Source organism: Gallus gallus, chromosome 1 (assembly GCF_016699485.2).
Source record: "Gallus gallus isolate bGalGal1 chromosome 1, bGalGal1.mat.broiler.GRCg7b, whole genome shotgun sequence".
In the NCBI taxonomy this organism is placed as follows: Eukaryota; Metazoa; Chordata; class Aves; order Galliformes; family Phasianidae; genus Gallus; species Gallus gallus.
The window spans coordinates 135299033-135319497 of record NC_052532.1 but is presented as its reverse complement, the minus strand read 5'-3'; positions in this window follow the sequence as shown (position 1 = coordinate 135319497).

Here is a 20465-nt window from a genome sequence, read left to right as displayed (position 1 = left end):
TTACTTGCCTACTGCTAACAACGGCTCGGTGAGCTAATACTTCTTAAGAGCTGTTATCAGTCATCCACACCGCACAATCTGGAAAGCACATATGAAGTTTCTGATAGCTCGATCCTTATCCAGCTGAATCAGTGGAATTGTGCCACTGGTAGTACAGGGCAGAGGATTACAGCCAAATTATTTTGCTTCCTGTTGTCAGGCTTTGGTAATCTTAAACATTCAAATGTGCTAAAAGTGCTCAGATTTATTTCATTTCAAATGATGGTAGTGACATAGGGACAAAAATTCCCATTTATCCCTGATAATATCTTAGTACATTTTCTTCCTTCCTTCATATGGAGAATTCTGAAATGCCAGCAGAAGATTAATAGGGTCTGGAAGTTGTATGGAGGTTTGGGGGTGTGGACAAGAGGTTCAGGATGGCCAGCAGGGAGCTTCCACTGTTGCCCAGGCTGAGTCCCTGCAGTTCTTCCCTTGAACTCTCCCAAACTTGGCAACACTCCTCCACTAAGAAGATGTTTTAAATGGGAAGGGGACTTCTAGGGCATCAAAATTTTGCCTTCAGCTGTGATTCATCTGGGAACGGTGCCCTCCATTTGCCCCTACAGCACACTTCAGAAGAGAGGCTGGGCTTGGCTGCCTGAAGTTCACACAGTTATAACAGGAACACTTTTTATTCTTATTAAGGAAATGAGCTGTGTGGTTATTTAGGGTGTTGGTGGGAAAATTCACCAGCCCTGATATAGAGACCTGCAAGTCAAGGAGCTGATTCAACTGCATACACAGAAGTGACTCTCACAGTGTGAGGTACCAGGGGGTATGCCAGGCAGCCACAACAGTACAGTTGCCTGTAGCTCCTGTACCACAGAATCACCCATAGATAAACAGAATTTCTGGGGTTGGAAAGGATCTCAAGGACCATCCAAATCCAACCTCCCGCCGTGAGCAGGGCTGCCCTCCCTCCACCAGCTCAGGCTGCCCAGGGCCCCAACCAACCTGGCCTTGAGTGCCTCCAGGGCTGAGGCACCCACAGCTTCTCTGAGCAGAATGTTTGTCTTCTCTGTCTGACCCATAGGAGCATCTTAGAGACCCCAGGATATATCCAACAGCACTAGACAAATCTGTGTGGGCAACATCCTGGAGCCCTGAGGGCAGAGGTGACTACTTTGGCCTCTTTTTCCAGAGATGCATAGGTTTCTCCAGAGTACTATTAAGAATCTAAAGGATGTCAGAAGAAGAGAAGTTCGTTCTTCCCTTCTTTGGTCATGCCCACAGACTTTAGACATAACTTTCCTGTATATTGTATTAAGTGAGACAAATCCCGCTTATTCTGTAGCAAAACACGGTGTGGGCAAAACAGATTACTGTCATTTTTTAGAACTTTCTTTTAGGATCAAGTCATGGATCAAAACTATTTACAAACCTCTATTCATCCTCTTTTTCCATTCACCCATTTGCTTTCTATTTTTGTGCTTATCTCACAATTGTCCCTTTTAATGTATGCCAAAAGGGCAGCTACTCTGCCCTCCACCATAGCAGCCCCTGATGCACCACATTTAGCCCTCAGGTGTGATTTCCAGGAGGTGAAGAGAGAGTAAGCACTGGAGGGGGCAAGCGTACGTTTTGTAGCAATGTGGCGATGCTGAAAAGCAGTATCTGCAGTGTTGATCATATCAAGACAGCGTTACCAGGAGACATGCACACACGCTGTTGGAGTCTCCTCACCCTTGGAGAGGTGGCGGGCGTAACGCTCTACATCTCTCTCGCTCACACATGAAGGACGAGCAGCCTAACAAGGTCACATTTCTTAGAGGCACGCATATTTCCATCTGCTCGGGCTGGTGGCAAGCAAAGTGCCTGGCATGCTGTGAGGCACTCTAATAAGGAATTGTTTAGGAGGGAGCAGCTAGGCAAAACTGAGGAGGTGAGCAGTGGTTATACACTGCACAGTTGGATAGTCAGAAACACATTACATCAAAATGTCACGTATTTATCAAGCAAACCAGCACAGGCTCCTTTCAATTTTCAAGATTTCAGGCTGCAGAACTGTTTGTGCTTACTGCTGAGACTTTTCTAGACTTGGAAAACCTTGACTTTATGAGCACAGCTCCATCTGGTGAGTCTTAAGTAGGAGAACCACAGAAACACAATGATGGTTTGGGCTAAGGCTTGAACTTCTTTCATAGTAACCAAAGATAGAGAAGATCACTTTGATGAAAAACAGACAGTTTTTGAGGTGAGAAGTCATAGAAAATTTAACTGTAACCTCTTTTTTACTCAAAATCCATTTGAGATGAAGCTTTAGTTCATTTGTTTCATCATCCATCCTAGTGTCAAGGATCTCCAGAGTACCACCACTGATTCAAAACCTGTTATCCTGTAAAATCTGATTTCTTGAATCTACCACAATACTGGAAATGAAGATGTTCATTAGGCTCAATGTTGAAAACATTTTCTTAACTGAAAAATTTTGGCTACATCAAACAACTGACTTTTAGACATAGATGAGGTATAGTGGATTGCAAAGGAATAAAGAATAATAGTGTGTATAAATCATGACATTGTCTTTTAAAGTTTTTCTTTTTTGCCTTCTAGAAACGTTAAGTAACTAATATGAAAAGGATATGAGAGTAGATAATGAGAAATGTAAAGGTGAAACTTTATTAAATGATTAGTTTTCCTTTTGGGCATCATTAGGATATATTTTGTGATATTTGGTTAGAAGTAGGCCTTACTGCACCCTCTTTCAGAATAATGAAGTTTTAAGGAAATTGCATTGTTCTCAGTTACTTCCTGAGAAGTGCAGCTCTTGTTTTAATACATACTGACATTTTCAATCAACAGTTATTTTTTATCCATATAAAGATTTCTTCAAGATTTGTGGATTTGGGATGTTCCAAGAATGCATCTGTCAAAAAGACACACTGAACACAACTAAGTTTTGCTGAGACTGCTGTCCAAACTTTAGACTGCAGGAGATGCTTCTGCTTCTGGGGCTGGGGTTCTCTCCTCCCTGCCCGCCTTTGAGGCTGGTGCAAATTGACAAGGAATGGCATGGCCCACAAGCTTGATCCTTAGACATGAGAGTAATGCTGAGGAGCATATCTGCAGTTCTGAGTGCTGTCACCCATGTGGCTATATCTATCACCATAGGCACCTCTGAGCTGGAAAACTGGAGAAAATAGGCAAGGATCAGTCCAGAATTCTGGGTGCCTACTTGGGCACCTGTGTGTGTCCAGTGAGTCCCCACAGCCTGGGGACTGCAGCAGGAAGGCTGAGGAGCAGTGACTGTGGGGAAGCCCCACGCCAGCCAAAAATACTCATTTCGTTCAGAGCCAACGATATTGGCCAGCACTGACTCCAGTAATGCACTGTATCATCCCACCAAGGGTTTTCCTGGAAATCCTTTTCATACTCCCAGATGAGGGTTACAGATAGCATGAGTTGCCATCATTGGTGTGGACTGACAGTATGCAGGTTGCTGTAAGCTGGACATGGCATAAAATTTCAGCCATGCCAGAAGCAAGATGATGGTGTCTAAAATTAGGAGCAAATACAGCCAGAAAAGAACTACCTAACTCATTTTCTGCCGATGCTAGCATATAAACATGCAGTAAGAATATGCCTGGGGATGGCTCTTAAAGCCAGTGTTGGTCTTTTACTTAGCTTAATTAACAGATAATGACAGACGCATGCCAGTGGATAACCACAGAGTGCCTTAATCAACACTGAAGCCTTACGTAGTTCCTCATGGTGTATTTGACTCACATGAAGAGAACTATCAGCAGCAATTCATCACCTCTGAAGAGGGCTTGATAAGCACGAGAGAGCTTTCTCAGAAACTCCACTCCTGGGGAGGGACAGCAAAGTTTGGCTCTTCAAGAGCAACCCCAAGGTCAGCAGCAGCAGTCAGGAGGGTACTGCAGTGGTTGGAGTCCCCCAGGCTATCCTGCTGAGGCAGCTACCCTAAGATGGGAAGGAATGGCATAGCAAGGCCTTTCTCCTGGATGAGTCAGTGAAGAAGACCCACTTTACCCTCCTGGTCTTGGGTTTTTTTTTTTGTGCCAAATTGTGGGGTGCTCTGGATGGGTTTTCAGCACTCTGGACTCTTTGTTTGTTTGTTTGTTTGTTTGTTTCACATTTTGCAGGCAAAGACCTGAATTTCTGATTCTCTGGAAGGCTTCAAAAGACCCAACCTCGGGAATAAATAATGTCTGGCTGCTCAGAAACCTTAGTGGCAGCTAGGATGATAGTCTACTCCTGAGGTGATAGGCTTCCCTGGACTGAACTCATCAGGAAGGGGAAGGGGTAGAAAGTCCCTGGTGCCAGAGGTCCTGAATGGCAGACTCTGATCTGCACGAAGCCATTTCACCATTTAACAGCAGCCCTCTACTTCTGCCCTTGTACAAAAACATGAGATACTGAAGGTACCAATATGGAACATTAAAATCCTTCAACTTGCTAACAGGGTGTGAACATGAGTTCATTAACAGGTCTCATAAAAAGTCCTTATTTCAGGAACTTTTACACAGAACAGGAGACTATGCTGATACAATCTATGCTAACTGGAATCTTTTTAAAAGCAATGACCACATTTATTTTTAAACAAATAATTTTAATTACTACAGAGCCAGCGAAGTCCATGGCTCAATTGTGTGAGCTGCTGCACAAAAACAGCACAAAAAGGAATGCTTGCAGTCCCACTGCACAGTTAAATGCCAGCCCACTCCACATTTAAGCTGGGGATAATAATCCCTCTGCAGTAATCCTGCGCTGTGCTTGCCTTTCTTGCCTTTAAAAATATGTCCTGTTGCGTGCCTTAGGTACAATTATGAGGGAAAGACTTCAGAGGAAAAAATCCTACAATTCTCCTTGATGTGGGATGTCCTCCTTCCACACACACCTCCTAAGCCTATCTAGAAGTACAGATCAGTACTTTGTCTGAACACATATACTGACCAATGGTCTGTTCATCTGTACAAGAACTCTCCCAGGCTGTGCTCAAAACAGTATCGCTCCCTGTGCAGATGATATTCCCAATATTTTGTTCCCCTTACTAATGAGACGGAATGCTTCCTGTTATTTGAGTCTCTCAGGCAGACTGCATGTCATCTTATCAAGAGCAAAAAAGTGAATTAAGGATCATGTTATGACCCAAATGCAGCTGAACCAACACTGAACCAACTGGAGAATTGGTTGAGTTATATTCTTTTTTCTTCTTTCATAAGAGTATTTTTGGGGGGGTGATTTGGTTCTCCCACTATAGATCCACACAGAGCTGTTGCAGCCCCACAAATACAGCTAATCACAAAATCACTAAATCACAGTTTAATTCATCCCTTTTTCTTTATTTTCTAGCCACTGAAAAAGTTTGATATATCAGGCTCATCCTCACTGGGAGTGCTCAAGGAAAATGGGACAGGCACAAAGGGTGAGGGGTTGCTGTTGGCAGACAGACTAGGTTACAGCTGCCACCTTAAGGGTCAGTACTTGTTGGCCCAAAATAAGATGGATGCAACCTGACAACTTTGTTCAAGGCCACAAGTAGCCTGCTGCAAACCCTTCCTATGGAGGTGTCCCATGGAGGTATTGTAATACAGTTTACAAATCCTGTATGTGACCTGCTATACTTCACAGGTTTCCTCACACTCTTGCTCCTGGTCACGTGCCTATAGCTTTAACTTCAGTTTTGAAGTGCTCAAGAGCTGTAACAGGCATTTCTGTGACATATACATGTGACTGGAAGCCTGGGCCCCAAAGTTGCTTATTTATAGGCTGCTTGACATGTCCAGCTCCTATTTCTGAAGCAGGCACTTACATTTGTAACCATTGTGACCCATATACATCTCATTCTGCTTAGGTCTTCTGATCTCTTGTGCTGTCTCTACATAGAACATATAAGGTAGAACCAAAATGGGTTTTTGCAGCAGCAATGAACCATGAGCAGAGGGTTAGCTATTATTAGTGACAGATTTGCAAGGCCACAGCTAGGTGGCTGACCCTAACACCAGAGCTCAGCCCTTGGAAAGAGGGGTCTCTGCAAGCAGAAGCAGAGCTGTACTGGGCAAGTGTGTAGACCAAGGAGATGTATGTAAGGCAGACACCGAGTAGGGACTTTGGGGTATTTTTGGGATGACCTTTTTGGACTGAGATTCCAAAATTCCCATCTGGACCTACCCAAGTCATGCCCACAGCAGGTGAAGGCAGGGCATGGGAACAAAGTCAGCAACTAACAGTTTTTGAAGATGGCACTAAAGATTTTGGAGAGTGCACTCCAAGCGATACAGGCCATACGCTCCTCATATGAACACTATATCTCCAGGTCAAAAGGGACTGAAAAACAACCAAAAACCAACACCAAACCTCCCTCACCTACTCCAGTCTGCTTAGTGGATTTGACCTGTGAGATAAAGAAAAGAGCAAGAAGAAAATAACGAAAGCCAAAACAAGAAAGCTCACTTAATTCTCCAGATATGGGTTGCTTCATAGCTGAAATTCCCCAAATAAACCAGTGTTTCACTAACAAACAAACAAATGAGAAACATCAGTCCTCCTGAAAACATGTGGGTGAAAATCCTACTGCCTCACCTCGCCCTCTGTAGCAGGCTGGACAGCATTTGTGTGAATACTGGAATTACCTCACCTAGCCATGATGCTTGTTCACACTGTGGGAATGCAACAGAGTTACCAAGGAGAGGGGTTCAGCCAGCTCCCTGTGCAAGGATTGTGCCAAAACCTCAGCAGTTCCCCACAGTTCCATGTTTTGGACCTCCCCTACCAAACTTGTATCTGAGAGTTCTCACCACATAAGTCAGAGTAAGAATTCAGACTGTGCAGGGAAGAAGTTTCCTGATTTCCCTGGAACAGATCACTGAACACACGATTACGACCCCTGGTTCAGGAAGATATCGCGGATGAGGGAAGATGAGGTGAAGAACAGTGTAGCACTCATGGAGGTTTGTGGACAGGACGATGGGACTGATCTCCATACAGACTCAGCCTCGAGGTCTGTCCTTCTCAGCTGCAAGGCCTCCTCCCTCCCCCAAGATTGGGCTGAGACTTTCCCGATGTTAGAGGCCACAAGGAGAAACTATGGGCCTCCAAAGGGTACCTGGGTAAAGCTAAGTGAGTGGTTCCTTGGGGAACAAGGTCACCACCATCTGCATGGACAGCTGTGACACACGAGCAGGAGAAGACTGTCCTACAGTGAGGCTGTAGCAGCATTTGCCTCTTAAATACCTATTAATTCATCCTTAAAGACTCAAACCAGGCAAACACGATATACAAGGACTCCTCCCGGCAGCTCAGTTAAACTAGGTACATATAACCTTTACTTTTAGTGTCTTATTTTAAGAGTCTATTGACTTAGCATATAAATCACATCTTTTAATATTATAAAGTGAATTTTCAGTCATTAGAATGCAGTCTTGATTACTGTTCTTCTTCAATAGTTCAAATTAAGAGTGGGCTATTAAAGGCCATACCAACATTCACAAATAATACCGTTTTATCTGGACGCATAATTAAAAATAAAGGTCCTGAGTCTCCTTTATATGAGGATCCTAAAGTGATAGGAAAAACAACAACAACAACATTTAAATCCACTACAAGACCTAATCATTTTAATTAAGAGTATTTTTTATAACATGTCCAATCCAATCTAATCTTGCAAAAGATGGTTTAGTGGATTTAGTAAAAAATATATAAGAGATAAAGTGAATATAGTTTGCCTGTTCTTAAAATGCAGTTCATAATTCCAGTTCAAGCACTCATCTGTAAGAGCTCCTTTCCATTTCAGTGAACTTTCTGCTACAGAGAGGAAATAAATGATTTCTCCACATGGCTGAACATCAGATTTCTTTGAGCAGGAGAAGAGGCTTGTAAATGCTCAGTGTTTATGGTTGCTTGTCTCCATCAGGCATTCTGACATGCAAATAACCTGCCATCCACTGGCACTCTTTAAGTAGCTCTACCTAAAACCTTCTTCTGCAACCCTGTGTCTGCCCAGCCCATTGGGTGCACATATTTGCTTCATTTCAGGAGGCTATGTAATTTCTTTGGTGCTGCACAGCTATTTGTGTAAGAAAATTATGATGGCCAAATAAGAGTTCACTGCTTAACGCAGTTGGATTGCAAGAAGTTCGAAGGACAGGGACAGAAAAGCAATGCTGAGATAACTAATTGCCCCCAACAGTGGGAGGTAAGGGGGTTATTCTGTGTGTGAAGAGCACAGAGTGACAAAACAGATGAAAAAGGTATCTGTGGATCCTTTACCCTGGCTGAATACACTTCTGAAGATAACTTGGAAGAGCACTGGGGCAGATTTTGGACTGGATGTTGGACTTGGAGCAATGCATGTTCTTCACTAGTTCATACGGTTTATAGCTGTTGGGTTTTGTCTTGTTTTATTTTAGTGGTGCTCACTGTTTAAACAAGTGAGGATGTTTAAACAAGTGAGTTTTAAACAAATGAGGATGTCCTCATACTTGTGGGTCAGCTGGATTGTGCTTGGGGCTCCAGACACTGTGCATGGCGCCTAAGGATCTCACTGCGATGCAGATTTAGGCTGCAGTGTCTACATGAACTCAGATGGTACCTTCCCCTTTGTACATGTGACTTTACAGCAAAGGAAATAGAGGCACTGCATTGTGCAACCAGATTTTCACCATGAAAAGTCCACATTCTTATCTGGCAGCTCAGGAATTACCTCAAGCTGAAGCTGGGGGCTATGTTGTATTTGAAATACTTCAGGGCTACACTGCTTCTAATTCTCACTCAGCAGAGAGAGGCCCTGCACGTAGCTTTCCACATGTGACAGCCCTGACTGTTGGGCCTCCCTTATAAAGTCACCCCCCCTCAGAACCACAGGATGTCTGAGGCTGGTGGGGCCTCCTCCTACTCCCAGCTCCTGCTCCAGTAGGGCCACCCAGAGCAGGGTGCCCAGGCCCATGGCCTGGTAGTTCATAGAGGTCTCCCTGTTCTCTACAGCCGTGCTGCTGCTGTTGTGACAGATCTAGCACGCAATCCAGGTGGAAAAGAATAAAAAGAAAGGAAGGAAGGAAGGAAGGAAGGAAGGAAGGAAGGAAGGAAGGAAGGAAGGAAGGAAGGAAGGAAGGAAGGAAGGAAGGAAGGAAGGAAGGAAGGAAGGAAGGAAGGAAGGAAGGAAGGAAGGAAAGAAGGGAGGGAGGAAGGGAGGGAGGGAGGGAGGGAGGAAGGAAGGGAGGGAGGGAAGGAGGGAGGGAGGAAGGAAGGAAGGAAGGAAGGAAGGAGGGAAGGAGGGAAGGAGGGAAGGAAGGAAGGAAGGAGAGAGAGAGAAAAAAGAAAAAGGAAAGCATGGCAAAATTAGCAAGAACAAAAAAAGGTTGCCAGTTTCTCCCCAGGTGTCCCTGGGGTCCATGGAGGATCTAGAGTTAAACAAGACCTACATTGGGAGCAAGGTGTGCAACTCCCTGGATTGGCCAGGTCAGAGCAGCACAACAAGCAGTACTTCTGGCGTGTCACTATTCATCCATGCAAAAATAACTGAGTTCAGTTAATATTACAGCGCAGCCAGTATTACCGCACTGTTCTGAAAGGCAATCCAGCCATGGCAGTGCTGCACAGATGAACACGGGGCTCCCATAAATAATTAGTATTGCAAACCTTCACCTCACCTTTTATCTTTGTCACGGTGACTGGAATGCAACCCACTACCATCTGCGATTACACTTCACGCGTCACTAAAACCACAAGGTATGCTTTTTACACCACTGATGTCCACCTCTCCGCCCAGCAGCTCTGCTCATAAATCTCACTTTTTCCAAAGATGTTAAGACCCACTGGCAACATCTGAAGACCTGCCAAGCATTTGCCTGAAATATTAATATATGGTTGAAAACAGAAGCCCTTGACAAAAGATATATCTGACGTTTCCAAGGAGTGTCTGGTGAGTTGGAGTATCTGGAACGTGTCTGTTGTGAGTATGATGGAAGAAGTGGTTCAGAATAATCTTTTGCAGAAGGAAGCAGTTTTCGCAAGGACCTCGCTTCACTGAAAGGAAGCTGCTGATAGAATCTGTCCTTAAATAGCTGTTATGTTTATTGCCATTGTATTGATTATAATAATAGTATCAAACTGAGCTACCACATTCAAGCAAGGTGTGGTGTATTCCAAAAAATGCAGAGCGAGTTGCCTGCAGCAGGCTGATGGCCCCACAGCTTTATCTGCTCCTCTAGCACGCTGTTTGCTGCATGATCTGTAGTGCTGACTGCATAATAAAAGCAAAACAAAAAGAAACAAACAGCTGTACATATTTTTAAGATCCACTGCAAGCTCTGTATAAGCTATGAAAACAAGTACAGCCCCAACAGTGAAATAAAAATAGTGACAAAAATAATCCCAATCAGACAACCCAAACCAACAGCCTTTTCTTGGGCACACAGCAGTGATCCTAACCAAAGCCAGGGACACTGCTTAGGGCAGAGGCTTCCTGTGGAGAAAGAGCCATTCCCAAGGGATCCTCGCTCATCTCAGTATCCCCGCAGGCTGACAAAGTGTTTTTATTCGGAGGATTCTTTTGGTATCCAAAACGTACTTATTGAAGTTCTGCCTTTGCCTCAATCACACAGCTGACCCCAGGGGGCTCATGGGTTCTTATCGATGGGCTGCATTAATGGCTTGAGTAAAAAGACAGAAACACTTCAGGTAGACCGATGAGTATTGCACAGGCACTACAGGTGTTTAAGAACAAGCTGGCAATTTGTCAGAACATCTGTCAGAACTGAGATGTCAGGAGCTGATCTTGCCTGGGGGTGAAGGAATCAGTCCTGTGGCTCGTCAGAACCACTGAGTCCAATGGGCAGGAGGAGGAAGGCTGGAGCAAGCCATAGAGATAACAAAATTCTCAGAAATAGGTAACATCTTGTTAAAGAAGTTAATGAAAACAAGCTTTGGGAAAATGCAAACAGTATCAGAAATTTAAATTTTGAAATTTGCCTGGGGCATCATTTTTAGAAAAATCAAGCTACTATAAAAAGCACTGGATTGATGAGGGGGTTTCCTTACAGCTCTGTGGTATTTATTTTCACAATAAAATGGTGCTGTGAGCAGTAGCATGTGTTTTTTGCTAAATGATTCAGTGTCTTTGTGAAAAGGCCCAGTGAGAGGCTTTGGTAAACCTCATCCAGAGCAGTGACAGACACAACCTGCACCAAATGGATCTTGTTGAGTCAATGCTGTCTCTAAGTTTCACCTCAGCCATTTGCAAAGCAAACTCTGGGGAGCATATCTGGTCTAACTGACAGGAATTCAAATGAATCAGGGAGTTTAAAACAGCTCCCATCATCTCAGTCTCTTCTGCTTTGTTCCGCAGGGGTCGATGCTGGGTCCAGTCTTGTCAACAACTTCATCAGTGACCTGGATGAAGGGATAGAGTCCACCCTCAGCAAGTTTGCTGATGATACAGAGGTGGAAGGAATGGCTGACACACCGGCAGGCTGTGCTAGCATTCAACAAGACCTAGACAGACTGGAGAGTTGGGCAGGGAAGAACCTGATGAAGTTTGACAAGAGCAAGTGTAGAGTCTTGCACTTGGGGAGGAATAACCACATTCATCAGTACACATTAGGTGCTGAACCTCTGGAGAAGAGCTCTGTGGAGAAGGACCTGGGGGTCCTGGTGGACAACAGGTTGGCTGTGAGCCAGCAGTGTGCCCTGGTGGCCAAGAAGGCCAATGGGATCCTGGGTTACATTGAAAAGAGACTGGCCAGCGGGTCAAGGGAGGTGATCTTCACACTCTATTCTGCCCTGGTTAGGCCACATTTAGACTCCTGTGTCTCGTTCTGGGCTCCCCAGTCCAAAAAAAGACAGGCATCTCTTACGAGTCCAGCGGAGGGCAACAAAGATGATAAAGGGCCTGGAGCATCTCCCACATAAGGAAAGGCTGTGTAACCTGGGTCTGTTCAGCCTGGGGAAAAGAAGACTGAGAGGGGATCTGATTAATGTTTATAAATTATCTAAAGGGAGTTGGGAGGCAAATGGATGAGGCCAGGCCCTTCTCGGTGGTGTGCAGGATAGGTCAAGGAGTAATGGCCTAAAACTGGAACATAGGAAGTTCCATACTAACATGCGGAAGAACTTCAATATGATAAGGGTGACAGAGCACTGGAACAGGTTGCCCAGAGAGGTTGTGGAGTCTCCTTCTACGGAGATATTCAAGACACAACTGGATGCCTACCTGTGCAACCTACTGTAGGGTACCTCCTTTAGCAAGGGGTTGGGTTCAGTGATCTCTTGAGGTCCCTTCCAACCCCTGTGATTTTGTGATTCTGTGATTCTGTCTACCTGCATGTGGGGTTGTTTTTATGGCCAAATCTTTATCTGACCTCTTTAATAGCTGTGATGCTAGGGCTCACATCTGTAGGCACCCAGGTCTGGTGAGGTCTATTGATCTGAGGTGTCAACCAGTGTCCCATCTACTAGATCAACACTGAAAATTTGCTATCAGACATTATTTGCATATTGGAGAATCATATCTGAAGGCTGACAGTTCAAAACACAAATGGCCTGTGCCAGATGGACAGTTTGGCGACTCTCTGTAGAAATTGTAGAGTTCTTCAGCCAGATCTGGAAAAGAATGCATTATCGAAAGGCTTACGATGTTAACAGGTAAAGTGTCATGCAGCTAGAGAGTCAAAGAATTGTGGAATGATAGAATCATAGAATGGCTTAGGTTGGAAAGGGCCTTAAAGATCATCTAGCCACAGAATGCTGCTGTAGGCAGGGTTGCTAACCTCAGGGCTCTGGGTGAAGCTGTACAAGGACCAGGAGAAGGACCACTCCTGTGACATGCAGCTCTACTGGTAAATGATAGTTTAATTGCTAGGAGAGAGCCCGACTCATTCTCCTCACTGCTGATTGGCTCCTCCATAGAAAGGAAGAGGTTCAGACACTGTGGCACTGGAGGAACCTGCTCATGGGCTGGGGGAACAGGGAAAAGGAGATAAATACTCACATAACACTAACATGCAACACTACTAGGACATGTATGGTTTCACCCTGAGGATAAGGCAGAATGCTCACGCTTTTTACCACCTTGCATTCAAGACGTGAATCGAAGACCTTGAAAACTTTCCACTGAATTCAGTGGAATTTGGATCACACCTTCAATCTACCCCGCAGCCTGGAAGGGGGAAAAGTTACACAGACTTTTCCTCCTGAAAAGATCCAGGAAAATAGCTCAGGCAGAGAGAAGAAGGATATTGTGTTGTTGTGTGGGAGATTTTTAACGTATTTTTGTTTTGTTTTGTTTTTCCACAGCAGCTCATGCCTGGATTATTTTTAATGTTACATTCTTCTCCCTGTTGTGATTTCCAACAGCCTGCAGGCTGTCGGACCCACGGATCATTAACGGAGCAGCAGGATCTTCTGCAGACCAGTGCAGGTCATAGCCCAGCTGGCAGCCATGCTCCCAGCGGGATGGAGAATGGAGGGGTCATCAGGGAGGGAAAGCACAGAGCCCTGTGCACATGGCTCTCAAGGTCTTTGCTGAACAAATGCCACTGTTCGTGGTTGAAGGAGTTTGATAGCAGAGCTTGTGAACTCCACATGGTCCATGGACTATCCCAGTGGCTCATGAGGAAGCGCAGACGAAGAGAGTGGTTTGTGGTTCCTGATTTTGGCTAACAGGAGCCACACTGCTGCCTGGTTGGATCCTGGTCCAAAATCAGTCTCACTGTTCTGGTTTGTGTCCTGGCTGAATTAATTTGCCGCTCAGTTTTTGAGAGACCCAGGAGAACTGGCTCGTGGTGTGAGAGTCCTACCAGACAGAATGCTGACGTTTCATAAGCATTACATTTGTTTATTTTTGCATCCTTTTGGCTTAGGAGCACATAGATACATTTAACAGGAACTGTCCTAAAAATAACACCTTCAAAACAGTTGGAAAATCAAGATTTGTATTTTTATAATGATTACCTTAAGCTACCCTGTTTTATGATCTGGTCTTGGAACTGGAATTAGGCAAACAAAAAGAGTTTTTACACCATGTTGCTTTTAAGATAAGAAACCTTTTAGTGACCTTTTTTATTAATTAGCTGCCATAAATTCCAATCTCTTGGCAGAGCCTCAATAAAACCACTCCTCATTATGTTCTTTTATTCAAAGTACATCATTAAGGGATAAGCAAGCATGAAGGTGCTGCTTTCTCCCCACTAGTGGCCACTCAGCAGTGTCCCCCTGGACACCAGACCTCCTGTGTCAACAACTGGCCAGAAGAGGCTGGGGATGGGGATACCTCACAGCAGCACTGAAGGGCCCAGGAGGACAGAGCAGAAGGCTGTCACTATCACCCTGTCACAGGCTTGTTTGCTGCTGGTAACCACTGTCTGTGGTCTCCTGGGATACAGGGGACTTAGAAAGCCTGCGGCTCTTCTGAGATCACGGTGCAGCTGTCATGAAGCTCCCTTACAGCTCTCCTCTTTCTCACAGGAGTGATCTTTAGGCAGAGCAATGTGCCAATAAACATGATGTCAGTGAAGAAAAAAGCCATCTGAGTGCAAATAAGAAAAGTGAATGCTTCTTTAGCTGTGGTCAGTCTCTAAGCATCTCCGTGAGCTAGATGTTGCCAACAGTAAGCCCAGGTTTGTTCTCTGCCTCTCACAAATGGCTTTGCTCATGCAGAATCAAGCACTGGCAGGACTAATATCAATAGTAGATATTAGAGGAATACACACAGTCACACTAGGGAACAGCAAATGATCTGGAGCATGCCCTTGGGTGCCCATTTTAAAATGAAAATTCAGAGTCTTGGTCCTTCAGCAGTCCTCAGCTGAATCAGCCTAATACCATATCCTCAGGATATGTCAGCATGGATCACACTGAACATCGACCTTTCTAGTCTCACACTGTAAGCTGGCTCATTATTCCCAGCTAACACAATTATCTCTGCTCCTATTTTCTACACAGTCTCAATACTACACACAGACATTTCAAACTGATAGTTTAATTAAATTTTGGCAGACGAGGTTATTTCACTTACTGGATTATCCGAGGATAAATCTGGCACTTGTGCTTTCAGAGAAGGGAATAGAGTCTGTTGATTTTTGTGGGTCCCTTCCAATTCAGGATGTTCCATGATTCTATGCTCTACGTGGAGATTAAGATTTCAGGGAAATGAATTTCATCAGCATCTGAACCCCTAACAATCATGATCCTTTCATGCATTTTGAGTTGGACATTCCAGAATAAAAGCCATCAAATCACTTGTGGAAACCTTCTCTTAGGAATGCAAGGAGACCTGGAAATCCAGCTATTCCTGTGTGCTGAGGAAAGATCCGTAAGAGGTTTAGACAGCATCCATGCAGCCAGGATCTGCATGGCCATGGCTTTTACTAGCCAACCAAAGAGCACTATTCCTGTGTGTTATGTTGTGTGACTAGAGGTCAACCACAGCCACTAGTAGGACTGGCAAGGATCAAATGACAGACAAGGACACTCTAGTGACCTGACCAGTGCAAATCGGGCCCAATGAATATGTAGCTCCCTGCAAAGGGTATGGATTAGACCATTCCCATCATGAACCCTCCCACAATAGGACACCCAAATTAGTCACACAGCCATGCAAACTGACTGAGAGGGAGATACTGCCTAACAGGATACAGGACTTTGTATCGTATGCGCGGGACAGAGAATTTAAGGATTGTATAAAACTTCCTACCAATTTTCAGGGGACTGTGGAAACGTATGAGTCTCAATATAGGATGCCTAGAGGAGAAATGAGGGATCGGTGTGACTTGGGAAAATATCAAACATGAGGAAATGGAAAAGACCACTTTCCAGAGATATTCTGACCCTGAAAATTATCCCTTCCAAGTTCAGAAGCGTCATTATCATCATTTAAAATGACCCATGCAGCTCACAGAGGAATATCTGGCTACCTCTGGCTTTGAATCTTTTATAGAATGGTCCAACATTCACATTTTTACTGAATCATAGCCTCTTTGAGAATGGAATGACGGTGGTTTGCCAGTTATCCTTAAATCAATCCTCCAGCCAGACAGGCTTGAAGATAAAGTAAGGAATGAATTTATTCAGGAATCCAAAGATCAACAGTACAATCTCCTTATTTAGAGGCAGCTGTGCAGAAACAAAAGAGGACTTTGCTTACAGCTGCAGACAGATTATTCTCTGTTTTCTGTTTAACCAGTTAAAAAGCTCTCATCGTGCTTGCATAACTTTCTGCTAGAAACTCATATTTAAGCAAGATCTGATCCAGAGCAAGTATTTCATTGAAGGGATTCTGGTTCAGGAATATGTATACCCTTGCACATCTCTTTTGTCCCCTCATACCTCTTGCATTTGTTGCCATCACCTAACCTGCAAAGCGCTGATGCCTCCTGGGTAGGTGGGATCTCTTCCTGCCCAGACAGGGAAGAAGTATCACCATGGTGGTGCTTACCTTTACGTGTGCTGACTGTGAAGGAAAACTCTACCTTGAAGGCAGAACAGAATTCAAGTCTCCTTGCATCAATTCTTATTTATTTAGCTCATATATATGTACAAGAGAGCAATCATCATGGTAGATATAAACATATGAACAGCGATAATGCATATAATTAATTAGCCCTGGACTGAATTGAGACAAGAATTAATGTTAACCAAATCATTTCAGGATGACAATAACATGAACGTGCTTGGCATGAACGATGTCCTTGCAATACCCTATGAGGACATTCTCTTCCTTCAAAGGTATGGATATACCAGATGAAAGCATTCTGGAAATCTAGAAGTCACTTTTAAAGCTCAAAATATTTTTAAAACTTCAAGTCATTTATCTTACTCCATATTCTATTATCAAAGTTTTGTTTTCAAGTTCTTCCAAATCTAGGATCCAAATTTTACAATATTTTGCATCAAGTCATCCCTGTGTTTGGATCACATGTGACAATTGTGCCTACTGTCCTTTGCCAGTTTTCAAAACAGATCACTAATGACAAACATAACAGGAAATTTTTCAATTCTTTTTTAAGATTAGTAGACATATTTGCCACTGCCATATCAGCATCGGTAAGAATAATCTTGGGTTGTTTGTCCTTAACTTGATCTCATGCCTGTGAAGAGTGATTCTGACCTACAGGTTACTTTGCTTGCACAAGAACTGCTGGCTGGTGAGTGTTACACAGGAGGGTAGTCCTCTTAGTAAACAAGGTGGTTTCCTCTTCTCAAGGCTGAACAGTTCCAGCTCTCTCAGCCTCTCCTTTCATCCTCTTGGTGTCCCTGCGCTGGACTCTCTCCAGTAGACCCACGTCCTGGAGTACCCAGCACTGGGCACAGTGCTCCAGGTGCAGCCTCACCCTCACCAGTGCTGCTCAGTACCTCTTCTGCAGCACTGAGACTTTTTTCTTCCTTTTTTTTTCTTCTTTTTTTTTTTTCTTTTTTCAAGATATAACTTCTCCCATTCTATTAGACGTTATTAGTGAAATTACTGTCTTTCTATCTTTTTTCCCCTAGATTTTGGTCTCCAGAAGGCAAAGCTAACTACAGAGCTCTTTCAGCGCTGGGCTCTAGTGTTGTTTTATGATTTACTTTGATGATGTGTAGAGTTGAACATTATTTTTTCCCTACAAGCACTTCAGAGTGCAAGGCAGAGATAACAACTTCTCCCTCTTTCTACTTGCTCGTCTCCCCTTGCTTCCAGGCTCTGCAATGCCAGGAGACCTTTCTTTTTGTACCTTAAATAGGGTATTGCCAAACTCCTCTAGGTTTGGCAGCTATCAAACATGTTCAGGCCCATGAACTGCAAATCACGAGCAATACCTGCTGCTTGCACAGGGACTGAGAAAAAGATCTTCTTTTTTATATGCACAGGAGCACATTCTTTCTGAAAGCCAGAAAGAAGCACTGCTGTCAGCTAAGCAGAAGCCAAGTTTAGTGCAAGCACAGAGCAAGGAGAGGCATGAACCTCTGGAATTCATCCTGGCAGGGCGCTCCGTGGAATATTTAATGCCCGTGCCCTAATGTTAAATGGCAGGTTTGTTTACAGAAGAGTTGTCCAAGAGATGCTTGGGCTATGCTCGACAGCTGCCCTTTTCTCCAGCCACGGGCATACCTGGTGGTTGATTTATTGATTGGAGTTGCTTTCCTCAAGCCTTCTGCTTTCAGGGCACAGCCGTGCTCCAGCAGCTGTGGAACAATGGCTGCAGCTCTTTACTCAGTGTGCAGCCCCTGCCAAAACCGTGCCAGGCACATGCTGTTGTGCACAGCTCCACGAACGAGGAATGAAGTGAGAACATTCATCCACAGAAAATGAAGAGGAGCCTTAGGGAGCCCAGGCTGAACAGGGAGGTGTGAGGGTGAGGTGAAGGGGGATGAAAAGTAGTGCTGGAGTGCTAAAGACACAGAGCTGTGGGTCGCATGGCTTGAGCAGCAGGGGGTGGCTGGCAGGCTGGTGCCCTGGGCACAGGAGAAGAAGAGGGGGAGGCACAGACGGTAAAAGCTAAGATAAAAAGAGGTGGTGGAGCTTGAGTAAATGCAAAATAAATAAATAAATAAATAAATAAATGGCTGCAATACTAAGTATTATATTGGATGATGGTACTGTGAAGCATACAGCTGGCAATTAGAAAAGGATCACAAAATTCTTAGTCAGGATACATGCAAAAACAGAACTCAGAATTTGCAGAATGGATCTACGTCACTATCCTCCCATTATATTTTATGTAGGCGTATCTTTTTTGCAGTATAAAAATGGCACTACGGTGTGTTTTTTTCCCCATCAGAAAATCAGAGCCCTCTTTGCATACTGTGATCAGCGTGCAGCTAACAACTAAGCTGTTTCAGCTGACAGGGCACACATAGCAAAGATGTGTCACTTCCCCGCTCAGCATGCTTTGCGTTTGGTTTCTGTGCTCAGACACTTAATGGCTAAACATGTCTGTCAAAGCCTGTAAATTAACGCTTGGCCATATAACTCATTATTTACGTTTGAATCCCTTTTGAAAAACCTGAGCAGCTCTGATCACGATAGGAGTAGTTCTGTTCAACTGAGGAGCATAAAATGCTGCCGTCAGGTTAAATGTCAGCTTCTCTGTGCAGCCTGAGAAACAATCTTGGCCATAAAAACAGGGTGCCGATTTTAATATGCGTAGTTCCTTTCAGCTCTTGTGAGCTGTCACAAAAGGCATCACTGGAACAGCTCAAGTATTAACATAACCTGCTAAAACCTTCCCGTGTGATGGGTGAGAAAAGATGCAAAGTGGTGACTGAACAAAGCAAAAACAAGCATTTGAGGCTTATTATAGTCGCAGGATCTGGAGAAGGGGAACCAGTGAGTGTCAGGTTTAATACTCATTTTGGCACATGCATCCAGACTAATCAAGACTCTCCAGCAAAATTTTTCACATTGTGCTAAGTGGCCTAAAAGTTATGTGGTCCCCCTGGGTTGTGCTTCTATCAGCATTGCAACGAACAGCTAGCAAAGATTGAATTACCAGTTAACCAGCTGGGTAGGTTTCCAGGGGAAGCTTGTAGGCCATGAAGCCAGCACCTGCTGTTTATAAACAAAATTTGTTAGCACTGCTATGCTTGTTTCCAATTTCACCAAGGCAGTGCCAAAGAGGGAAGCCACCTGCCCTGCTCCCTGCTGCTCAGAGATGATACAAGGCTTGAACATTTTGTGGAAGATTTTGGATTTATCACCACTGCCAGCCGTGTCATCAGTTTCTTCTTTTGCACTGCTTTGGGAAGTGCCTTTGAAGGTAATACTGTGGTCATACTAACTTTATAGCTGAATTCCTATCTAATATGTCCTAAGAACAGCCTAGTGATTGTGATGTAGTTCATGCAGAGGGAACAGTTTTGTTGTGAGGTAGGCAGAATTGTTAATGAAATTGGAAAAATCCCCACATTATTAGAAAAAAAAGTCACAGACCCAACTTTGAGCCAGATCAGCCAAGCTCTCCAGAGACTTCAAAGTGGCTTATACACTTCTTCAAAACAGCAAAAGGGAGCTGTTTCCCTGCAGCTCACATCCAGGCTCCCACCCAGCATGCGTCCTGAAGCAGAAGAAGCAAACAAGGGGCTATCACAGCCAATGATAGCTTTTTGCTGGGAAAAGTGCTCATGATGGAAGGGCGACAGAGATGGTGAAGAGTCTGTAGGGCAAGGTGTGCGAGGAGCAGCTGAAGCCTCTCGGTGTGCTCAGCGCAGAGCAGAGGAGCTGAGGGAAGGCCTCATGGCGGCTGCAGCTCCTCACAGGGAGCGGAGGGGCAGCGCTGAGCTCTGCTCTGTGTGACAGCGACAGGGCCCGAGGGAACGGCATGGAGCTGTCAGGGGAGGGGCAGCTGCGGGTGAGGGAAAGGGGCTGCACCACAGGGCGGTGGGCATGGCCCCGAGTGGTGGAGTTCAAGGAGCGTTTGTGTACCACTCTCAGTCACATGGTCTGAATGTTGGGTGGTCTTGTGTGGGGCCAGGAGTCGGACTCAATGATC